Source organism: Macrotis lagotis, chromosome 3, assembly GCF_037893015.1.
Source record: "Macrotis lagotis isolate mMagLag1 chromosome 3, bilby.v1.9.chrom.fasta, whole genome shotgun sequence".
Lineage (NCBI taxonomy): Eukaryota > Metazoa > Chordata > Mammalia > Peramelemorphia > Peramelidae > Macrotis > Macrotis lagotis.
Window position 1 is genome coordinate 242,025,418 of NC_133660.1, and position 24,976 is coordinate 242,050,393.

General features: G+C 39.6%; 1 protein-coding gene across 9 annotated transcripts in view; it reads left to right on the top strand.

Moving 5' to 3' along the window:
- The window catches only part of TEAD1 (TEA domain transcription factor 1), a 288,298-nt gene that overhangs the window by 1,681 nt on the left and 261,641 nt on the right, over positions 1-24,976 (top strand). Inside the window, exon 1 of one of the 9 annotated variants that reach the window (XM_074230330.1) lies at positions 1-23,932. The exons of the other annotated variants lie outside the window; for them this stretch is intronic. The gene's annotated coding sequence lies outside the window, so the exon portion shown is untranslated. The remainder of the gene's footprint in view (positions 23,933-24,976) is intronic. 9 annotated transcript variants of the gene reach the window in all.

The following is a 24,976-nucleotide window of genomic DNA, read 5'->3' on the forward strand; positions in this document are numbered from 1 at the left end:
CTCGCCCGAGCGGCCGCTCCGCACTCCAGAAGGGAGGGAGAAGCTCCGACTCTTGGCCTCTCCTTTGCCGGGGTTTTGTTTGCTTTCTTTTTGCCTTGAGGCGGAGCAACATTTTTATGTAGTAGAAAAACACCGGGGGCTGGCCCAGACCTCTTTAAAAAAAAAACAACAAAAAAGACACAGATGAGTTTTTTTATTTCTATTCGCATTCTCCCCCCCAAATGTTTGAAGTTGCATAGTGTTACTGTATAAAAACATTTATGAAACAATGAAATACCAGCCACCACCATTTCTCTGGAGACTTGTTCCCTTATTAGAAGCAAGTGGCTGCCTTTGATTTGCAGAAATGAAAATTGACCTCAGTGAGTACTGCAAACTTAGAGACCAGTTACTCTGCCTATAAAAAAGGCCGGCCATACATTGAGAAACAAAAACAAAACTTCCTCGGGAGGAACGAGCCCAGATCTGAAAGAGCCGCCCGGCAAGCCTTTTCCTATTTCGTTGCATTTTTTTTAAATAAAAAAAATGCTACAGGTTGGAAATCCAGCCTGTTGCACAGACACTCCAGGATCACTTAGTCCCCAGCTCAGGTTCACCACAGGATTACTTTCTTTTTTTCTCTTCCCGATTTTTTTCCCCCAAACTGTAGGCTAGTTGCTCTTTCAGGGGGACTTGGTTGGGGGGGGGTTACCCGAATAAACAAGCATTATAATCCTCTGCTGAATAAGTAACATTTTAGACAGAATGTTTGGACATTCTCTACAGCATGGCAATATGTACAACTCCATACATAGCCTGAAATAATTTTTGATGAAAATATTCAATTGAAGGACCGAGTGGCATTCTTTGAACGATGTATTCCAATAGTCATTTATAGTCGCAGTCAGATTTCATCTATGTATTTATTTATTTATTTTGAGGATTCTTAGCTTTAAAATGGCTCCCTGCAGAATTTACAAAGCATATTGTCATTTCTAGAAATAGCTAGGGAATACCTTCATTAGGGCTTTGGGCTATATTGGTAGCAAAGACTAGATCTCTTAAAAATGGGTGCCAGGCAGGCAACTCGGGGAAAGAAATGCCTTTTCTTCAAAAGGAAAATAGTCATTAAAAAGTGATTCCTGAACCCTCAAATGCATGGAGGGGAAAGGCTTAATTTTGTTTTCTAATCTTTATATCTCTAGGATTGGACTAGATTTTCTCTTTAGGTTATTCTTTTAATGTAGAACTGGGTCAAATAGTTGTTGTCTTGTGTAGATAATAATAGCTGGTTTCAGAGAATTAAATGCTAGAGAAATATTTTTTTTATTGTTTCTTGATAGTATGTGAGTACACAGACCCAAGTCATTTTTGTAAAAAGAGTTTTATTTTGAGCAGTGATTTGAATGGAATATCAGAATGGTTGGTTTTTATTCTTGTTTTGGTTCTTTTAATTGGAAAAGCAAAAGGAAGAGTGTAGGGGGGAAGCTTTGTCCTTAGTTCTTGGCTACTGTGTGTGATGCTCTACATTACAAAGTCCCTGAAATAGCATGCCAGTTACAGCAGAACATGGGAGAAGAGATGTTGATTTTTATGTTTTCAACCTCATTTAATAAAAATCCTCACATCTGCTTAATACAATTTCACCTAAAGTTGCCAGAGGGGAATGGCTCACTTTGCTGTGACATAGACTTGAAAATGAATCTTAAAATCTGAGAGAATAAATTCTGTTAGTGGGGGTTTTGGCAGGAGAACCGTTGGCTAGAGGAGAGGTGTTGGTTTGGGGAGAGAAGATTAGGGAGAGACCTGGACTTAGTTTAGAGATTTTGTTCTTTCACTGACTCGTCTGCTTGTAGGTAGTCTTGATTCTGGAGATTTTTCAATGTATAGTTCTTAGACTTTCTTTTCTTCCTTTTTTTTTTAAAGTCAATTTAAGTGACATTGAGAAAAAAAATTTTGAACTTTTTGACTATCTGTTTTATGAAACTGATGGTACAGAGCAGCTGCACATGAAAAGAAAAGAAAAGCTCCAATGATTCTGGGTGAAAATTTGAAGTCAGGAGATAATTGTAGTTGATAACAACAAAAATGATATTGTTAGTTTTCAGGAAAGGTAACCTAAACCAGTTGTTTAATTTAGGCCCCCAAATGTTAAATTTTAAAAAATATTATTGAATGTAAGAATCAAATCTTCAAAGTTTGCTCCTTTTAGAGATCACCCACTTCTTTATGTCTTTGGATGGATCAGGAAGACATCATCCATCTTGATTACTTTTCATCTCATTCTTAACCATTAGATTAATTATTCTGCCCTTAAGTGGAAATTGGAAATGGAGTTGAGCTTCTAGAAGGTTTGTACAAATATATGAGAGTGGTGATAACCACTTTCATTGTAGCATGTTTGTAGCTCATCTTTAAGCTCCAAATTTTTTGGATCTGCATGTGGGCCAGATTAGCAGCAGGAAAAAAAAATCACCGAAGAGGAAAAGATTTACAGAGAAGCCATATCAATTCCTGGTAAAACTTGGAGAGCTTCACCCCTAGGAGAGCAGGAAAGTTGGAGCCCCGACTTTGTCTAAAAATATGCAGGGCATTGTCTGCAGCTAACTGTTGTTCACCACATGCAGTTTATTTAATAGAAGTGGTTGGTTTCATTGGGCAGATCACTGGCCTCTGAGAGCAGTATTATAAATTGATTCACTTTTTGACAAGCTCAGGCTAATTCAGGAGACCTAAGAAGTACCTTACCTGTGTAGCTGATTGATAAGAAGAACTGAGTGAGATGGCTTAGAAGTTGAGTTGAGGTTCATGAAGCCAATGTAATATTTAAATTATAGACAAGACTTCCCTTTGAACCTACATGAATACCATATTTTCATCTTGAGTTTTAATAAAGTTGATAAAAAAAATCAAATGACCCACTTGAGCCTCTCCATTATTGTGACTCAACATTTAGGATTTTTTTTTAAATAGCCAATTTAGTCCCCATTCTTACTATTCCCCCCCCCCCCCCCACTTAATAGGTGGTTTGTAACAGTGAACTTCTTGCCCTTTCGATTCTTTGATTTTTAAAACATGCTGTAAATTTTAGAATATAAACTCCCATTTTTGTGTGCGTTGTCAGAAGCCTGGACTAACTCTCATCAGAATCTCTTAACATTTTGATCAGGAACCGCCATCTCTCTCTCTCTCTCCAGTAGCACCTGAATTCAGAGTTGAAGCTCATAGGTTTCTCCAGATCCTTTTGGACTTTGTCCTAGTAACAAGATTATTTGCTTCTAACCATTAAAAAAAAAAAAAAAAAAAAAAAAAAAAGCTTGTTGAGAGTAACTTTCAGTCTCCGGATGGGGCTTCTCTTTGTTCTCTGTATTCCTACTGGGGGGGGGGGGGTACTCCAGAAAAGCCTTGGAAGGGTCGGGAAAACTTTGCAAACTGTGGCAGATTGTTTCTTTGGATTGGCTAAGGCCATAGAGCCCATCAGGATTTGCCGCAGTCCCCACAAGGGCATCCATCACTCCTCACTTAGCCTTTGTTTCTCCTTTTTTTTTTTTTTTTTTTTTCTGGCCTGGCCTATCCTGGCTCTCTCCCTTATTCTCCTATTCTTGCCCTTCTCCAGATGCTGGCTGCGATTTGTGTTTTGCTAGATCTTCCTCTGTAGTTTTTAGTTAGAAAGGCTTCATCCTGAGCCTGGGGAATGAATTTCAAAGAAGAAAGGGAGAGCTGGCCTTATTCATAGTGATTTAGAATCACAATCGGTAGCCTCCTGCAGGAATTGGGATTGCCGGTAGGTATTTGACAAAGTTTAGACTTTTGGGTAAAGTGACTTAAACATTGTTGACTGAGTGTAAAACAATGTCAGGGCTGTTGTTTTTACAGAGATATAAACTGAAAAACTGCTGCTAATGGTGGGAAATGTTAATTATGTGAGAACATATTGAACTTATATTCTCTGGCATGAACTTTTTAAAATGCATCAACTGCTGGGGTTTTTTTTTTTATAGGCACAGCTTTCTAATTATCATAATTCAGTACAGCTCTGCCTTTGGATGCAATTCAAGTGCAATCTCAACTTAACATGAAAGGGTTTTTTTTTTCCTTTAACTGAGAATGTTCACAAAAAGTAGAAAAGCTCATCAGGGACTGTTATACTTACGTGGGGAAAACTTCGGGGAAATGACCCACAGAGTTACCTCTTTGGGTCTATACAGCCAGCTACCACTGAGGCTGAGGAGAGATGGGTGGTGGATTTTCTCATCTTCCCAACATGCATCCCAAAACATTCCCGCCCCCCCCTTTTCTTTTGAATGCCACAGGCTGATGAACTCAATATTGCAAACCAGTGTCCTCTTTTCTTTTTTGCCATTCCTGAAATAGTAAATGAAATAACTCGATTAGCATATTATTACCATCTGTTAATATTCTCGGAAAAGATGGTAAGGAACCAAAATGTAGGAAATCCTGTTGGATTCACTTGATAGAACCATATGTTATCTTTGATATCAACTCCTGCCTTTAGAAGTTGGCTTTGTCTCCTGTTCTTCACACCTTACTCTTCTGGCATCTAAGTTGATTCCAGTTCTTGGTCTTCCATCTCTTCTCCTGTGATGCTTTCTTTTTTTCTACTTCATTTAAACTTGAAGTAAACAATCACACACTGAAGCACTAAACATTCTTTCCAGAGTTAACTCTTAAGTGGGCTCAGATTTTAAATTTCAGAAGGGACAGCTTGACTTTTAACCCCTATGGATATCCCCACAAGGCATCAGAGAAATGCAAAGAAAATCCGGGGAAACAAAATGACTTCATTTGCTCTGGCTTAGGAACCAAATTCACTTCCCTGGTGGTGAAATAAAAGGAGCCAAGTGTTTTAAATAGCCACTCCCCAAGGCCCGCCCCACCCAGCCGCCTGCCTGCCTTCCCTAGTGTTTGGAGAAAAGCTCATTGTCTGCCTTGGAGCTGCCTCCGGTAAACCTCCCCCCACCAGGCAGCTCCCTTTCTGAAGTTGACATCTGGTTTACTCTTTGTTCACCTGATCCACAGAGTCCACATCTCCACCAGGGCAGTGTGTATGATGGGTCTTGAAAAGGGGGGACAGCATGGATCAAAGTGGAGGCCTAGGCTGAAGGAAAATGTCAACTGGGCTCAAATTGGACTTTGTGGCCCAGAGTTGTGTGGTGCCCTTTTGTCGGGGAAGCAACAGGCAGGAGAAGTTGGTGGCACCATATGGCTAGGATGTGTTTCAGATAAGCTAACTACTGATTGAGCTTATCAACCGAGTCTTTTTTTTTTTCTGATATGGGCTCCTCACTCCCGCCATGGGATTCTCCAACTCTTGAGAGCAGCCTTTTCCTGTGGGCAATCTTCATACCCCTTCCTCTCTTTCTTTTTTAAATTCAGAGGCTAGGAGACAATAGCAGGGAGTTTTCTAATGAGCTGGCTTACACTTTTAGTCCCTAGAGGGACTGAGGCAATGGCAAGCCCATATGAGAGCACCCTCCCCTTAAAAGATTCACCCGATGCTGAGCATTTCCTAGTAGCCTTTTGAACTAATGAAAAATCCCTTTGAAACAAATCCTTTTAATTTAATTTTCCTTTAAAGATCACTTCGATAGTATTTTAAATTGGGGGAAAAGTTGCTGACTTTGATTGGGATCAGGAATAGAGAACTAGCTTGGTCAGGACCAAGAATTGTTGCTCAAGTGGGGAATGCCTCCGAATCTAGCTGCTTCTTTGACTAATGAACCCCCAGCCTGTGTTAGGAGATTAGTAAAGTGTTTCCTTTGGCTCATCCCTGATGACTCCTTGGGGGAAGGAGATGACCTTGTCCTTCCTTGTGTCTCTCCTTAGGGTGCTGTTCTCCCCAGCTTTGTATCTGTAAACAGCGATGAACCTTCAATACTCTTTACCCTCCCTACCTCAAAAGTTAACCTCCCCACACTAACCATTCCTTAAGGAGGGAAGGGGGAAGGAAGAGATTGGGGAACATATTAACAACACTCCTTCTCTCTTTATGGTGCTGAACTCTTCCTTTGAATTGACAATTCACAGTAGCTTCAGCTGATTGGGAATGACTTTTCCAAAACATAAAATTATACCACAATAGAAATTGTGTGTGGTAGAACCTTCTTGTTCCTTAATGGAATTTTACCTGGAGTTGTTCAGTGGATAACCTATATCCTGAGTCTTTATGGAATATCTCTCTTGCTCAGATTGAAAAATATACCCCTGACCCCTACTTGGAAGCAACAGAACAAGATTTGCTATCATTTTGTGTGGCATAAATGGTTCTTCACCCACTCTTTGGGCGTGGGAGTGGAGCTGTGATCTATGATTCTGAAGCCAGCTGTCAGCCAGAGCTTTTAGGGGGGTGCTCGGGAGTGCCAAATCCTTGTCTGGATACCCTCAGTGACCACACAGGGATGGCATTGCTAAAGGGGATGTTTGGATAGGCCAAGACCAGCTGCTATCTATCCCTCACTACCCTCCCTTACCCTTCTCCTCCCTTTCCTTCCTGCTTTGGCACTGCCATGAGCTTGGTGGTTCTTGGTCTTGTTTAGCTCCATGACACCCACCTAGCTCACCTCACATGCCCTCCTTGAAGAGAGAGAGCCAAGCAGGTGATTCAGAAAAGGCCAGCAAGGTTATCTGGGAAACAGAGAGAACACGTGATAGAGAGGGAATAAGATCTCTGGGACAGGTGAGGAAATAGCAAGAGAGTAAGTACCTCATCCCTTTAAATGAATATACCTTCAGATCCTATAGTTCTGTAGTAACTTGTAGTATGACTAATAAACCAATGTTGGTAATTTTTGAGATGACCCACTAATTGTGCTAGTATTTTTTAAAAAAGAATTTCAAATAGTCTACAGACTTGATAAGCATAATTCCTAGAATCATAGCATTAATGCTAGAAAGATTCTTGGAGGTCATCTATTCCAAATCCCTTATTTTGCTGATGTGGTAAACTGAGGCCCAGTGAGAATAAATGGTTTGCCAGGGATCACTCAGTTATTAGGTGGCAGTATGAAGACTGAAATTCAGGGTATTTGGTTACAAACAGAATTTCCACTCTAGTGTGCTACCTCCCCAGATTTGGATTCTCAGCCAAATTCTCTACAAGGTTATTAAACGAGTGGTTTCTGAGCAGTTTGAAAAGAAAGAGGTGATCACTAGGAGCTAGCATGGATTCATGAAGAACAAGGTATGACAAACTGTAACTTCATTTGAAAGGGTTGGTAGAGCAGGGAGATTATTTCAGAGGTGTTGTAGCAGGGAAACATTTGTTATATCATCTCCTGGCATCTTTGCAGGAAAGATGGAGAAGAAATGTAAATTAGATGACAACCTTGGTGGATTCCTGAGAGATTGGACAACCTTAGACAAAAAAGAGTTAATAGCATATTGCTCTCTAGTCCTAATCTGTTACAAAGCTCCAGATCTCCATGTTCACTCAGACATTTCACATTTATAGTTGGGGTTTCTAAGATCAACTTGTCTAAAACTATATTATTGGGGCAGCTAGGGGGCGCATTGAACAGAGCACTGGCCCTGGAATCAGGAGGACCTGAGTGCAAATTCAACCTCAGATACTGAGTACCTAGCTGTGTGACCTTGGGCAAATCACTTAACCCCATTGTCTTGCAAAAACCTTGGAAAAAAAAGCTATATTATTTATCATCTTCTTCCTCATGTTCCTCTTCCTGACTTCATTTGTTCTGTGGTGACATGTTTGGCCCAGTCTTATCTGGACATGTTAGCAAGTGTATGTAGATTTGAAGTCAGAAGATCTGATTTAAATCCTGATTCTTAAACTTACCAACCAAATATTCATGTGCCACCTCTCTGGCCCTTTGTTTTCTCATTTGTAGAATGGGAGGGCTGGACTGGATAACCTAAGGTGTCCTCCCTTCGCAATGGTATTTTCATTATTTTTGTCTCTTCCCGTCTCATATCCAGTTACTCACCAAGCATTGTAGATTCCATCTCTGCAATATCTCCTGCATTTTAGGAAGACTAGATGGTGTAGTGGACTCTTGTACTTGTCCCCTCCTCTCTATTTTAGGGCAGTTAGATGGTATGGTGGATAGAGTACCAGGCCTGGAATCAGGAAGACCCATATCCAAATCCAGTCTCAGATACCTACTAGCTGTGTGACTCCAAACAAGTTACTTAATTTTCTTATATAAAATGAACTGAAGAAGGAAATGGCAAACTACTGCAGTATCTAGAAAACCCCAGCTAACATCACAGAGTCAGACCTAACTGAAGAAGAATAACACACTCCATCCTAAGAACTATCATCATAGTATAGCATTTTATTATCATCTACCAACATTATCTTAACAGTTCACTAATATCATATTATCATTACTCTACCCCACCTCTCCTTTCACACAACAATGAAATGTCTTTTGTACAAGTGCTGGAATAATTTTTCTTACATATTTGGTCATAGCACAGTCCTGCTTCCAAAATACTCTGTTTACCTTCCTTCTTTGAACTTTATGTGGATGGTTATTCTGGTTGACATTTAAGTCCTACACAACTTTGTCTCTACCCTACTGCTTTTCTAATCTTTTTTTCATATTACCATCCTCACCTGCCCTCCTTTAACACCCTGTCCTCAGACTAAGCTAATCTACTCTGGACCTGCTTTCCTCTCTCCTTGGCTGAGTGGGAAGAACCAATCCAAAATAAAACAGAAGACCTGAGACACATATCCCAAGTATTCCCCTCTTTTACTTCCTAAGTATTGTTTTGAAAGACTTTTCCCTAGATTCTAAGGATACAATGACAACAATGAATAATCTCTGGCCTCAAGGAGCATACCTATTTTCAGGTAAATTCCAGGAACAGAAACATGTACTATATCTGCACATGCTTAGGGATACATAGTAGAAAGGGCTTGAGGCTGCCTCATGCTAATCCCTGACTGAAGGGAGACAAAGCTACTAAGATATATGGGGCATTACTCACAATTTGGGAAATAAATTCTAAGCATGAGAGGAAACTATACTAACATTCATTGCTTTTCCGGCCAAGGTGGCAGAGAGAAGACAGGCACAGTTCTAAAGTCTCCTGATCTTTCCCCATCTATGATATGAAACAAACTTCTTAACAGAAATCCGATTCACAAAACCCAGAAAGAAAAGCCAGGAGAAAGAACATTCATTGCTCATGGTTGAGAGATTGGATGGGCAAGGAGGAAGCTACTTGTACATAAAAAAAATGAACTTTCTTCTCATCGTGGCTTAACTCCAACCCAAATCTAGTAGGACCCAATATTATTAAAGTTCATCTTGTTTTCTACTAGTTTTTGAAGTTTTGGGGGCATCTTGATTTTTTTTTAATCCAATCTCTTCCCTAACTTTTATTCACTTAACAAAAAAGGAATAAAATGTCACCTCTGCCTTCTTGCAAGTCTCTCATAAATTATCCACTGATGAAAGTGTATATTTAGCACATTCAGTTAGGTCCACATTGAGTGTCTGTCTGCCCTTTGGAAGTCATCAAAAGACAAAAAATGTCCAGCCCTCAGATTACTTTCTAAAGGATGGATAAAACATCAACAAAAGTAAGGTAGAATGAACTAAGGGCTGAACAGATTTCTAAGCAGTGAATTTAAGAATTTTAAAAAGTAATATCAGGATATAGGAATTTTGCTAGTGATACAGATTTGGGATATAATGAATGAGTACAGTCATTATAATATTGTTATGCAACTAAGTGGCACAGTAAGGTAGAATATGGGGTCTGGAGTTAGGCATAATCATCTTTGTAAGTTCAAGTCCAGCCTCAGTTACTTAGTAGCTATGTGACCCTGGGGTAAGTTACTTCACCCTCTTTGCCTCAATTTTTTTTTTTAAATCTGGCAAATGACCTGGAGAAGATGGCAAATACTCCAGTATCTTTTGTCAAGGAAACCCCAGATGGAGTCACAAAGAATCAGACATGACTGAAAGGACTCAACAAAATTTTCATGCCAAAAAAAAAAGGTATTAAGAGACTGAAAGGTGGACTGAAACTAACAAGTTAGAATTTAACCTACATTTTGAATGAAAAAGATTACAATTTTGCTAGAATAGTGAGGGGGAGGTGGTCATTCCCTAAGCATTTATGTACAAAAGCATTCACGTCAAAAAATCTAGGCGTGGTAGTTGATTCACAAGCTTATGAGTCAACAGGGCAATATGGAAGCCAAAAATAGTTAGTATAACCTTAGGCTGCATTAATAGAAATAGAGAGCTTTACACATACTAGTTGCTTAATAAATGATTAATGAATGAATGCAGGAATTGAATAGATGGTGTTCTAGTCATGAGAAAGACTAGCCCCACTGTACTTTGTACTACTGGTCCTCCCACTTTCAGAGCATTGTTTTCAACTCTGGACAATAAGTGAAAGGTGAATATTCATCATTTCCAGTGAAGAATAGCCAAAGGCAACAAAAAGACCCAGAAACCTTGCCATAGGAAGTTGATTTGATGAACCTGTGGAAGAAAAACCCAAGGAGTTCTGAAATTTGAAAGGCATCATTTGGAGGAAAGATTTAGTGTTGCAGAGAGAACTAGGAGTTTGAGTTTGAGTGGCTTTCTTAGAGATTGACTTCTAATGAATAGAAAATACTTCTAGGAAATAAAATTGTCTGGTGATGGAATGGGCTGCTGTCTGATGGAATAATTTTGAGTCACTCGAAATGTTCTGGTGGATCTGTGCACAATGCTTTCTGTATAGTATGGACCAGAATGGAGGCATCCAAATCTCAGCCTTCAAAACTCCAGAGTGCAACCGAACCAGATGAGATATAATTGGAAAATGGTTAACAAAATATCTAAAAAATACAATAAAATAGAGATAATGTTAATTTGTGGTTTTCTCAGTCTGTACAAGGCCTGCTAGAATCAATAGCACTACTGTGCTAGGGGACCTCTTAGATCTCTCCAGCTCTTTGTTCTATAATTCCAAGAAAGAACTCAGCTACTGCTGAGGTCTATCCTATTGGAAGCCAGTGATGGATTAAAAACTTAGGGTCATAAATAATCAACCTGTTAAAAACCATGATAAAAATGCCTGTTTTCTTTTCCCTCTCCCTCCTCTCCATTACCTTTAGTCATCAGTATTTACTCACATTGAATATGCACGAATTAAGTTTTAGCTGGGATCTGTGGTTTCTTCCCTAAGGAAACTTCTTTTATATCCCCCCCCCCCCCCCCCATTCTTTTGCTAGAACTAATTTAGTAGATGAAAGTCTTAGAAAATTGCTTGAGGCTCAAATGTGCTAATCCACTTTTTCTTCATCCTTTGCTGAAGTTGGAGGGGATTTTTGAGTACTTTTGAGTACTTTCTCCACTTCCCAGCCTCTATACTTTGAATCCATCTACTCTTAGGAATTCTCAATAGATTGACCATTGACAGTTTGTCACAGTAGTGAGCCACAGCTAAGAGATCAGTAGTATAAATAATAGTAGTAAACAGAGGATAGGACCAAAGGAACTTAGGAAATATATAATAAAGTGGTCTTAAGACTTGGGGCAGATCACTTTAACCTCTCTGGGCTTTCCTTTCCTCACCTGTGTTAACCAAAAATGGGAAGACCTTTAATGAATCTGATGTCTAAGCAAACTCAGGTTCCTAACATAGTCATTTGCTCTCTTTAGAATTGTGGGAGAATTCAAGGGTTCTCAAAGTAGGTACCCCAGGAGATTTTCAGAAGAGTTCCATTGTAGTCTTTCTGATGTGACTCCAGTACTTCCAAAAGACCAAGTGAAATCTTGGAAATCACTTAGCTTGTTTACTTTTGAATCTTACTTTCCTCTTCTAATGCTAATTTTTAATCATATAAGCCTATAATTTTTCTCCTCAGAGCCCTTTCAGATTTTCTGATAAGCTCTTCCAAACAGAGGTGACTTGGAGTGTAACATTTAAGTATTTGCCTTTGAATGATTGGGGGAGGAAGGATTTTTCCCCCCCCTTTTAGATTATGAAGGTTTTCTATCTAAGGGAGGTTTTAGATTTTGAAGATTTGATTTTAGAACCTGAAGAAATCCTAGGTTTCCTGCTTATCTAATAATCCCTGTGATCAATTGGTTTATCACTGTTCTTTGGTAGACTAGATTATGTCCCCAGACTTTTTAGCATTGGGGTGCTAAAATAGGGGATTAAAAATAAGATTTTAAAGGTTATTTTAGGACTTTTCAATTCTTAGTGTTTTATTTTGACACCACTATTGACTTAACTATTTTGAACCCTTGTTCTAAAAATCTTATTCTTAGAGTAGTAGGTATACAGGAGAAGGAAGGGAATAAGTCTGGGGCTTTTCAAGCATTATCTCACTTGATCCCCACAACAACCCTGAGAGATAGATTCTATTATTATTCCCAATCTGTATCCTATTATTATTATTATTATTATTCCCAATTTGTAGTTAAGGAAACTAAGGCAAACAGATGTGAAGTGAGTCCCATAGCTAGGAAGTATCTTGAGGCTGGATTTGAACTTTGGTCTTCTTGACAGACTCGGTACCCTTAGTTGTCTCAAAGCAGTATTAACAAAAGCAAATTGGGGAGGAAAGATAATGACTAATCTAATGAATTTTCTTGTTCTTTGTGGTTTATGATAAAAAAAAGTCATATAATGATCCTGGAACTGTAGAGAACTGAGTAGTCTTAGTATCATCTTTTTCTATTCGAAACAAGAGGGTCGTCCCTCATTAAAGGTGCTTCCTGAGCAAATAATGGAGCCCACACTTCTTTTAGGAAGCTTCAATTTAAAAACTTGGGGCAACATTATGGTGAGGCAGTCTTAGAAAGTCTTAGAAAGTGTTGTATGTGGGGAGGAACCTCATCTGTGTGAAACTGAAAAAGATAACTGCATTTTCTCTGCAGGATGATCTTGGACAAGTCACACTCTGGGCCTCAGTTTCTTTCCATAAAAAAGTGACAGTTGGTCTGGGTCAGAGCTTTTTAACCTTTTTAGACAGTCTGGTGTAGATTATAGACCCTTTCTTAAAGTAATGTTTACATATGTAAAATAGAATAAAGAAATAAGCAAAAACCCAAACAAATCAACCAACCAGAAATGAGTGCATAGACATCAGGGTAAGAACCCCTGCTCCAGATGGTCCCTTGAGGTTCTTTCCCACCATAAATGAATAATGATTCCATCCTAGGAGCCCTGAGTTCTAGTTTGAGCTCTAAGCTGATAATTTACCTGTGACCTTGGAAGAATAATTTATAAGCTCTAGTCCTGGGTGTATGAACACATTTGGAAGATGACCTGATATAGGTCTCTTACCTTTTTGTTAATTACTGATAGAATCAATTCTTTCTCTAGGAAACCCTCAGGAAAGAAACTTATCTTGCTGTACTGGTGCAACCCGCCCAGTCCCAACCCAAAGCAAGGATTTACATATTCCTTTAAGGAGCTTTTGGAATCTTTGTTTGATCTTTCCTTTCTTGTTGAGGGAGAAACAGACTCTAATAGCTATTTTTCTCTACTCTTCTCCCTAACCCACCCCAAGTGTCATCACCTTCCTCTGATCCTTCCCCTTCTAGTGTTATTGAGGCGAGGAGAGGAGAGAATTCAGCTCTCATAAATTACTTGTGAGTTTGGGGTTCTGCTAGGTTTCAGCATGCCTGGTTTTTGAGGGTTCCAGAGGTGCCAACAGGAGACCAAATGTCACCAAGCTTCTGCAACAGTAGGGGGATCATCAAGTGGTCCATTTTAAACTCTACTTTTTTTTTTCTTTCCATTTCTGAGTCCCACTGCAGTTAGGAATCAGACTCTAGTGTAGACTATCTCCTCTTCTGAATGAGCAGTTCTTCATTGGGGGTCCAGTCTGGAGGTCCCGTTTTGGATCAGCCTTGGACACTTATTATTCTGTAGCCAGTGGCATGGGAGCCCTGAAGACCAGTAAGGGCCATTAGTCACACACTCAAACCCACATCTGAAACTCCTGTCTTTTTGATTTTTTTTTCTTCCCCCAAATTTAAAAGGATGATTTTGGTTGGGAAAGGGGGAGGAGTGATAAGAGGTGAGAGATCAGATCTCACCATTCTCCTTAGCATTTTGGCTAATCCCTTTTGGATTTTACTCTGCTGAATGTCAGATCTGGCTACTGTCAAGTGAAGCAACTCAAGTTCTTACATAGACTAATATACCTAATTAGAATCACTGAATTCTTCCTTGGTTTTATGCTTCCCCAAATCCTCCTCCCCAGTCACATTCTGTTGCTTTCATTTTGCTCATGTATACTTCATCTGTAAAATGGGACTAAGAATCCTACCTCCTCCTACAGAATTGTTGTGGGGAATGGAGAAGATTGTGCATTTAAACCTTGCAAAGACTATATAAATGCTGACTATTAGTATGAAGCATATTTTTGTCTCCTGAGAGAAAAAACTTTGGAAAGGGGTTACTAGCGGTAGAGAGAAGAGGAGAAATGCCAGTTGGATTTTATGTCACCATTCATTGTTCTTCGTTTCTCTCTGACCATGAATCCTGTTTCAGTAACTTCTTAAAATCCCTGGCTTGCCTTCTTTCCTGCCATGCTCCTGATTTGCTGTTCAAGATCTTTCTGGTCTTCATGTTTAGGTCCCCTTTCCTAAATCACCACTTTGATGGCTGTTTCTCTTTCCCCTTCTTTTTTTGGCTCTCTTGTTTCTTCTTTCATCTAGTCTGGTTAACTATTCCTGACCACACCTATTTATTCTGTACTCTTATCAGCTGCTTGGTATTGATTAGTCTTCACTCTGCTCCCTCGAGGACAGCTTTTCTTTTAAAGGTTCTCTCTGATTTATCATCATTATCCTTAAAGTAGTAAAATAATAGTAATATCCAACAAGCACCTACTATGTATAAGTGGTTACAATTATTAGCTCCATTGATCCTCACAACAGCCCTGGGAAGGAGGCACTATGATTATCTTCAGTTTACTGATGAGAAAACTGAAGTAATAAAGAGGTTAAGTGATTTTCCCAGGAGCTTCTTGTTCACTTTTATCACTCTTGTTGGACTCTCTGTGGCCTCATTTGGGATTTTCTTGGCAAAGATACTGAAGTGGTTTGTCATTTTCTTAGACATCTCATTTTACAGATGAGGAAACTGAGACAAATAGGGTTAAGTGACTTGTCCATAGTTAGTGTGTCTCTGAGGTTCTATTTGAACTCAGATTTGAATCAGAAATCTTCCTGTTCCCAGCCTAGTGCTCCATCCATTGCATCACTAACATATTCTCAGGGCAATAAAATCTAGGGTTTTGTAATTATCAATACTTTAAAAAGTTACTATTTTACATTTTTTTACATATTTATCTTGTTTACAAGTTGTTCATTATCATAGAAAGTGAGCTCCCTGAAGGGAGGGATGATTTCCTTTTTTTTTTTTGTCTTTATATATATCTTCAGGATGTAGACATGTATGAAGGGAACAAAACCAAACCATCCAGGAGAAGGACACCAAAAGTAGAGCTGTGAAAGGAGTGGAAAGGGTGACCTTAGAGGAATAGGCAAGGCTTGGTTCAGGAGATGACTTCGAAGTAGCTCATGGAGAAGAGGGCCGGTTCTCACATGATTTCCTCAAAGAAAGTAAGAATTAGTCTACTGATCCCTGGCAACTTTAGTGACAAGCATATAGAGCTCTTGGAGATTTTCTTTTCCTTTCAACAACCCTGTGTGGTGGAAGATTCAGGTAGAGAGGAGGATGCTCTTGGCAAAAACATGGTGATCCTTATGACAACCCTGTGAAGTACCATTATTACCAAGGATAAGAAGTTTCCCTGGGTCACATAGCTAGTTCCTTTGAAGCCAGTGTTTATGCTTCTACAAATGTAGTAACATAGTAACATATATAATATGCTTTGTAAACTAAATGCTGGCTTATTAACCTCTCAGCAGTTGACCTTTCAAAGAAATACTAATTGCTTAATATGTATTTGTTGTTTAGTGTCCATTTGTGCTGATAAATGAGCATTTCTTCTGCACACTCTGGCTCTTTATTTTTTTAATCATCATGTTTTTGCCAAGAGCATCCTCCCCACCTGAATCTTCCACCACATAGGGTTGTTGTAAGGAAAGGACATCTCCAAGAGCTCTCTGTGCTAGTCACCAAAGCTACTAGGAATTAGGTGAGCATCAACCCTCTTCTCCATGAGCTGCTTCAAACTCAGCTTCTGCCTATTTCTCTGATGTTATCCTTTCTACCCATTTCATAGCTCTGCCTTTGGTATCCTCCTGGATGGTTTTGTTTTGTTCTCTAAATATTTAAACAGGTTGCTGATGATCTCCCCGCTTTCATAAAAAAAAAACCCTGGTGGAGCATTCCCCTCTCCCCATACTGTTAATAAATATATGGGAGAATGTATTAGTATGAATTTATAATATATAATGTTTCTGTAGTCTATATTTAAATATCTATCTATATTTATAGATAAAAATTTTGTCTCTGTTTGCCCAACATAGGATAAGTATGTATTGATTGACTAAGTGATATACCAGAGGCAGGATTTAAACTCAGGTCTTCCTGTTTCCCAGTACCGTGATCCATCCACCCCCTGCTCTGCAGCTTTTCTTGAGTTCACTTCAATGGAATTGAAGAGTGAAAGGATGAAATATTTGAAATTTGGGCTTGGTGTTTGCTGAACTCTGGGACATCTGATAGCAGGGAGCTGAGAAGACTGAAGAGAGGGCAGGGGCTGGGGAGTCAGCCCCAGTCATTAACTGTCTATTTTGTGCTAGACTCTGGATAAGGTGTTGGGAATAAATCAAAATAAACTTGAGGAGCTTATGCTCCATTGGGGGAAACATCATCTGTGAACTTACTGGTTGGAATGTTTCCTCTTAGGTTAAAGATTGCAGATCATTCAAGTCTGTTTCCTGCTCCTCTTGTCCATTTTCCTCCCAAAAGTTCACCAAAGGGGATCCCAATATACTGGGAACCCTTCTGGTTATATATTGATATAACAAGGGTACCAGAGGGACATTCTAGCTTTCATTGCTTTTGATCAGTCCTGATCAATATTTTTAGACCCTAAAATATCTGAAAAAAAAATCCTTTCTCTAATGGGATAATATATAAAAATGAGATACTATAGGCAAAACCTCTTGAAAATAATAACATTTTATAACTATTCACTGTTATTAATGATGTTATGTATATTTGAAATAAAGAATTTATACCCCTTTGAAGCCTTGTGGCTTGGAGAAATCCAAGTTTGAAGAATTCCCATCATGACCAATTCTTTGAGCAGGGTCTACCATATATATAGTGATTATACACATCAGGAGAAGGTGAGAGATTCCTTATCGTGTTGCCAAACTGCTTCGCCATGCACTTTTTGTGAAGCCTTTAGATGAGCCTGGAATGGCACATCTGTTCCAATACATACTTGTTGAATTGAATTTGTGCTCCTCCCCTTGAGGAATTTAAAAAGCCATTCATTTCATGTCTTGGTCATTTAGAGAGTGAAGAATGATTTCTGGATGCTGTCTGTTTCTGAGGCTGTTCAGGATTGTACCTTCATGTCCTTGTTGGAATGCAAGAATTGGAGGCCCGAAATATCCCTTTTTTTTAATTAAAAAAAAAAGGTGTATATTATTTCACCAGCCTACTAACGGACATAGTAGTAGTAATTCCTGCCTTTACTTCTTGGAAACCATTTCATGCCAGTGTTGGGAAGTTGCAGAATGTAGGTGTGGTTTAAAAACCAGTAGAAGGATAGAAAACTCATCCTTTTTTGGGGGGGGAGGGTCTCCTTGATGTTCTCATGGAATGGGACTCTCTCTAGTTTGGCCCACTCTACCTTCTCAGGGTGCCTGGAGGACTGAATAGCCCTGACTGGGTGATAATTCACAGTATCCTTGGGAAATTATCTAACATCCTGACCTGGGGAGGCTTTGGAAACAAATGACACATGTCTTCTCCTTAGCAGCCTGCTTTTTGAAAATTGTTCCTCCCCGTGGGGGAAGTATAGTTGTTCGAGGAATTCCCCCCCCCCCCCCCCCCCACTTCTCTCCTAGGAGGAGGGGAGACCTGGAAGACCTGCATTCAGCCTGGTTTTCACAAAAGAAATTTTGATTATGGTCGTCCTGCTCTGTGGGCCAGGGGAGCCTTCAGGAAGGCAAGTAGTGAAAAACTCCCAAAGAGAAAGCTGTATGGGAGCCACTGACGTCAGTCATCTGAGGAAATCTGCTGGAAGAGGAGAGAGCCATAAAGCTCTTGGCCAGCCCCGCCAGCCAGCACTGCACTTTGGCCTTTCTTGGTCAACTGTTTTAACCGATTTTTTTCCCTCCAAAAGTGGCCTGTCTTTTTGTGTGTTGTTCCCCGCCTTTTTTTTCTTCCCATAGCCTCTGTGGGGCTGAAGTTTATAAACACTTTTGAAATATAGTTTGGGGGTGGGAGGTATACAGTAGGGGATTGAAGACTTGGCTGGTTTGGGAAGCATTTTGTTTTTGGTGGTAGAGAGGTAACCCCCCCCCCAAGTGTGGAAGAACCAGGGAAAGAACCCCACATTCTCATTCTTCTCTTCTATAACTCCCCACCCCAATATTTACTTTTCAAAAAATTTTTTGGAGGACAATGATGTAAAAAGAGGAAACTCTAAATATAGAGTTCAGTTGTCACTATGGGATGATGATGTAGGAAAACCAGTTTGGTGATGTGAGGCTTGTTTGAAATTCTCTTTCTGAAATGGTGAACAGGCTCTCCCTAATTTCACCTCTATGTAGTTAGGTATTTATGTTGAATATTGACAATAGCCACACTAATTTGGTGCCAAACATATGGTTGTGCTATATAGATATTTTTATATCCATGGGGGAGTGAAGGGGGGAGGTGATGAAACCTAAAAATAAGTGTGAGCTTTATTTATCCCACCTTGTGATCCCCTTCTGGGCCTCTGGCCTCCAGCCGATTGCAGTCGGGCAGGGTTGGCTTCTGGGAATGTATCTCCTCCGGTTCCCATATGCCCCAGTCTCTTTTTTTTATTAGGGAATTGTTCTCATTGTTTCCATTGCCATTTGTTTAGTTTGTTTGGTGCAAATATTAGTTTTAAAATAGGAGTTAAGCATCTTTCAGATGGGGTTTTGAAGTTCCCCGAGCCTCCTGATCAGAAACATATTAAAAGCAGTATCTTATCCATGAATCATTAGATGAGTCAGTTCCTGAAACCACTACCAGCCTCATAGTTCTTGGCTACAACCACCAGCAGGAAATCCAGGCTTCAATCACTTCCTCTCCCAGTCCTGGCTACAAGCAGCCTTAGCGGTTAGGTGATGCTGCTCTAGCAAGCAATAGGAAGATGTGTGTCTGAGGAACAAAGGCACCCTCCAGTCCATTTACTGAAATGGTTTATAATTTGTGGGCTCCAGTTGAATGGCAGACGGTGTCGGCATACTCTGCTGCACAGACCTATCAAATGAAGCCCATGGAGTGACAGGGGCAGAGGAGAGCGAGGTGAAATTCTTCAGAAGTAGGAAATGTTTGAGGAAACTTTGAAGTTCTTCAGATTCCTAAAACTGGAAAGAGAGAGAGAGAGAGAGAGAGAGAGAGAGAGAGAGAGAGACAAACAGACAGACAGACAGACAGACAGACAAAGAGACAGACAGAGACACACACACACAGAGACAAAGAGACAGACGATGAGAGGGAGAGAGCATTTAAAAATTAGGGATTCTGTATTTTGTCTAACTTACTAAAAAATTCTGGCTAGTTTCAAAAATTTTTTGGGGTCTTGCCCCCCCCTCCTTTTTTTATTATCAAAAAAGGAAAATATGAAGTGAAAAAAAGTGTCTGAAGGCTGACAAAACAGATTAGCTGTAACTTCTGTGCATTTGGCTTCTCAACTGCTGGCCTCCATTTTGTTTGTGCATGTGTTCAAAAGGCAGATTTTGGAGCATCCTTTGTGAATGAGTTCAGAAAGTGGGGTGGACAGCATATCTGGATGATATTCAGATTGCCTCTTGCCCAGCTTTATGGATCTGCTAGGAATTTGAGGGCAAAATATGTAGAAACAGGATCGGGAATGTATTTTGTTAATACTTTTTTAAAAAAGGATTATCCAGGGGCTGCTAGGTGACATAGTGGATAAAGCACTGGCCCTCGAGTCAGGAGTACCTGGGTTCAAATCGCAGTCTCAGACACTTAATAATTACCTAGCTGTGTGGCCTTGGGCAAGCCACTTAACCCCATTTGCCTTGCAAAAAAACCTAAAAAAAAAAGATTATCCAATGCCAGATAGGACTTTTCCATTCTTTTGGCTCTGAGAAAGACTGAGCTAACTGGGTAGAATAAAAGGGGACCTTTACTGAAACAGATTGCTGTGGGGTTTGAGTAGGTATTACAAGCTCAATGGAGATCCAGCAGTTGGTTTGAAGGGCCGATGGAACTCTACATATGGTGGTAGTTGGCTGATGAGATGCCATTATGTTAAAAAAATATATTGATAAGCTAAACCATGGAAGATTTTTATTTCTTTCTTGGGTAGGCAGACATATTCCAAGCTGTCTTTGTAAGTCCCTCCTGAGGTAGCTTGTTTCTTGGATCTTTCTGGTCATTTTTGGCTCCTGTGAATGATAAGAATATATATAAAAACTTGCCAGAGTACTTGAAGAATGGGCAATTCTGGTGTTGAAATCAGGTTGGATGGTTCCTTGTATGATAGAGGCAGTGTTACATGATGACTAGAGAGATTGGTTTCATTGAGCCTCAGTTTCCTTCCCTGAGAAAACTATCCTGACCTTACAGGGTGGTCTTCGGGTTGTGTTATCATGCTCTGCAGATTTGAGAGTGCCATAAAACTATTGGTGACTGTTGGGAGAGAGTGTGGCAGAATGGGTCAGGAATATAAAAATCTGGGTTCATATTCTGCTTTTACCCTTTTCTAGCTGTGTTATGTGCCTGGGCAAGTCACTTCACCCTGTTTGCCTCAATTTTCTCATCTGTAAAATCTGTAAAAATATTAGTAGGAATTAACCTCTCAGAGTATCTGGTAAGCTTAAATGAGATAATCAGTGTTTTGTTAAAGCACCACATTCATGTCAGTAATGATTTATAGAGTACTGAGCATGAAGTCAGGAAGATTCCTTTCTCAGTTCAAGTCTAGTCTTAGACACTTGCTTAACTGTGTGACCCTGGGTAAGTCACTCAACCCTGTTTGCATCCATTTCTTAATCCGTGAAATGAGTTGGAGAAGGAATTGGCAAACTTCTAGAATCTTTGTCAAGAAAATCTCAAATGGTGTCATGAAGAATTCGACATGATTGACATGACTGAAATTACTGAGCAGCAACATATTATTTATACTACCTACTGCCTCTACCAAGAGAATAGTATAAATTGATAAAATAAAAGTAATGCAAAAGTTTGACCTGGGATTTAATGAAGGATGGGGAAATTCCAGTGTTTTCAGCCTTTGCAAACCTTAAAGGGCCATGTAAATATGAGTAGATACAATTATTTTATTGTATAGTAGGCAGAATGGGCTTTTCCCCCTAATTTTTTTCAGTTACAGATGGAAAGATTCTAACCCCTCATTTTACAAATGGGAAAACTGAGGCCTAGAGAATGATTTTCCTGGTTTCAGAGCAATTTTTAATGCATTGTGTTGGACTGGTTAAAATAACTATGGGCATTCTATTTCAAAAATGACATTTTTATTTTTCTAAATTGGATAAATTCAGGATAGGAGGTTTTCAGTCTCCAGGGCAGGGTGGAAGAAGTTGATTTCCTGAGCTGAAGGATGCAATCCTCATCTACTCATTGATTCTTAGAGGTAGCTTGTCTCTTGCTGTGGGTTGGAATTAGAGGTTTGACTTTTGAACTGCTTGCTGTTGGTGACTAGTGATTGATTCATTAATTAAAAACAATTTAAATGGATTTGTAAGTTCTCCTCTGGCAGATTATCTGATTAGCAACAACATGGATCACCATATCCTCTGTGAAGAATGTGTTGCTTTTGGACCAAACAGACTTTCTCTTAGGTGCTTGAGGATCTCTGCAAATTAGTGAATGGCTCTCACCAAATAGTTTTTATTTTTATTTTTTTAATTTTTAAATTATTCTTAATTTTATTTTTTAATTATGAAACAGATCCAGGAGGCTGGACTTCAGTCTGTATTTATACCCTCATAAGGCTTCATGAACTGTCCAAGTTTTAATCCAATTTGAATCCAGATTTCTTCTGAGGATTCTCAAGGATAGGGGGAAGGGGGGAAAAAAAGGAAGAAAATTGAAATGTCTTCCAGTTTTATAAAAAAGAAATGCTACTGCTTGATTTTGATAAAAGTAAGTACACTTTGGATGCAGCCCAGAGGGCAGAGGTGATATTGAGAGTGGGAAGAAATGAGACCTGGAGGTATCTTTGAGCTGAATAATAACAGGGTGTTCCATTGGATAATTTTCCCACCAGACAAATTATCATTTGTATTCTTGACAGTACCCTTACCCTCTAGGCCTTATAAGCATGACACATGACCTGAGTTCAAATTCCAGCTCTTCTGACCATTTGTTGCATGTCTAAATTTTGGAAATTGAGGAGGACATTTCTAAAATTTTCTTCATTTTCCCTGCCCTTCATTCCTGGCTCTTACACTATTTCTCTTCTTCCCTCTCCTTCCTCTTCTGTTTATTGTGACTCCTTCACTTTCCCCCTAAGATGTTAGAACAATAGTGGAAGGGCATAGCAATAGTTATGACTTCCTTCATGAAAGGGGAAATCCTTCTTGATATATTTAGTGATGTCGGGGCGGCGGGGGCGGGGGGAGAACTCCAGGAAAATTCTTTGAGGGTGTTTTTGCTCAGTCATTTCAGACTCTTTATGAACCCTTTTTGAGGTTTTCTTGAAAAAGCTATTGGAGTGGTTTGCTGTTTCCTTCTCCATTTTACAAATGAGGAAACTGAAACAGGGTTAAGTGATTTGCTCAGGGTCAAAAGCTCAGAAGTATCTGAGGTCAGATTTGAACTCAAGAAGATGAATCTTATTCCAGGTTCTTTACTCTTATCTATTGTGCTACCTAGCTACCCCCCCCCCCCCCCTTGAGGTAGAAGAAATCAGAAGAACCACCAGAGATTTGAAGTGAGGTGCACCTCCACATCATGGCTCTATCAGATATTCAAAAATGATCTTTTTAGTTCAACTTTCTATTCCTTCTGTTATCCTCTTCACATCTCTAGTCTAGTCTTCTTGTTGGGAATGGGATGAAGAAGAAAGAGAAGGGTAGATTATGCTTCCTAGATGCTATGGGCAGTGTGGTATAGTAGAAAAAGCAGTGGCCTGGATCTTGAGAGATGGGGTCAGAAGAACATTCATTTAGAGCTGGTGGAAGGGACCCTAGAGGGCCTTGAGTGAACTCCTCAAGACCAGGTACTGACTTCCTCCTCTTACACATTAGGAAACAGAGGCTGAGATGTTCCTGTTTTCATTCTTGCCTTTTATTTTTAAATCATATTCATTCCCAAACAGCCCTTTCCCCCTTTCTTATAAGTGAACATTTACTTGGAACAGAATTAAAAAGAAAAACAAACCCTATTCTGCCAAAGCAGTGTTGCTGTGGTGGTGTTAGTGTTTGCAGTATTCCAGAGCCAGAGTTTCCATCCTCTGCAATAAATAAAGGGAGACCCCTCCTGCCACTTTCCAGCTTTATGACCTCAAAGATTGTTTTTGTGAATGATTCTGATCCCAGTTACAAGCCATGTGACTGGAGCATCATTGTTAGAGATCAGCTAATCCAAGTGACTCATTTTACCTGTGAGGAAATAGAGACTCAGAAAATAGCTTAAGAGAAGTGATACATTTAAGACTGGAGCTTAGGTCTTTCACTCTCAAGAGTTCACAGTTGAAGGATTTTCTACTTCACATCATACTGATGCTCTCTATAGCAGTTAAAGTATAAAGTCACAGCACTGAAAGGGAACCTAAATGTTACTTAGATTCATCCAGGCAAACCAGTCTTCAGTGGGGGTAAGGAGTTTTGGGATGAGTAATGGAGTAGGGGGTTAACATTTTCCCATAGAAATGGTAATAACTCAATTCCCTTCTCTATATAATATTTTTTTATTTGAAACTGACAGTGCTTTTAATATCCATAAAATATGCTTAAATAGGTTTCACGTATTTAACACTTCCTTCCCAATTTTTATTGTTCAGTATATATTTCATGACTTTACTTCTGGTACTTTTGAAAATTTTATCACTTGACTCCCTCCTTCCAATACATCCTCCATTCTACCTCTACTTCTCCCCTTTTCTAAACCCCATTAAGTTGAGGTTTAGAAATATGGGGGTTGTGTGATTGTATTATTTGGGTACAGAATTTGTCTAGTGGGGCACAGTCCCTTTTTGGAGAGGGTCATCCTTAGGACAGTAGAATAAGAACATGCTTCTGATCCTTTAGGAGTCAGATGAATATGTGGATGCTTACTTAACCAAATTTGTGAGTGACAGAAAGCAGGGAAAAATAGTTAACTGTATTTGTGTCAGAAGTGATCCCCAAAAGATTTTTACAGGCTGGAACAGGAGATAGAATCTAATTATCCATTTACCTGAACTGTAATTATAATAATTGACTAAGTCTCCCTGTTTCAAAGCTTTCTCCTCTCCCATTTATTCATTCCTCCCAAAGCCCAGGTCTGACCAGGTCAATCAGTCAGTACCAGAAGTTAGAGTGTTCATTCAGAGAAGAGGAATGATTCTATCACTCTGCGCCATGTGTAGGGTCAGATAGCTATGGGCAGCTTGACTTGTAACTTTAGCTACAGGTAGCTTGACTTCTAACTTTGGACATCCTAGTTTAGCAAGGACATTGCCAAGATGATGTCTAGAACTTGGTGACCAGGATGGTAAAACAAGTGGAAACTGCAGTGAGAGGAGGAAATAGGGAAGGACCTGTCATGTTCTTTGTCTCTAGTTCTTAAAAGGTTCTTCTTATATAGAATAAGGATTAGACTTGTTCTGTCTGGCCTAGACTCAGTGGGAACTGCAACAAGGCAGATTTTGGCTCACTAT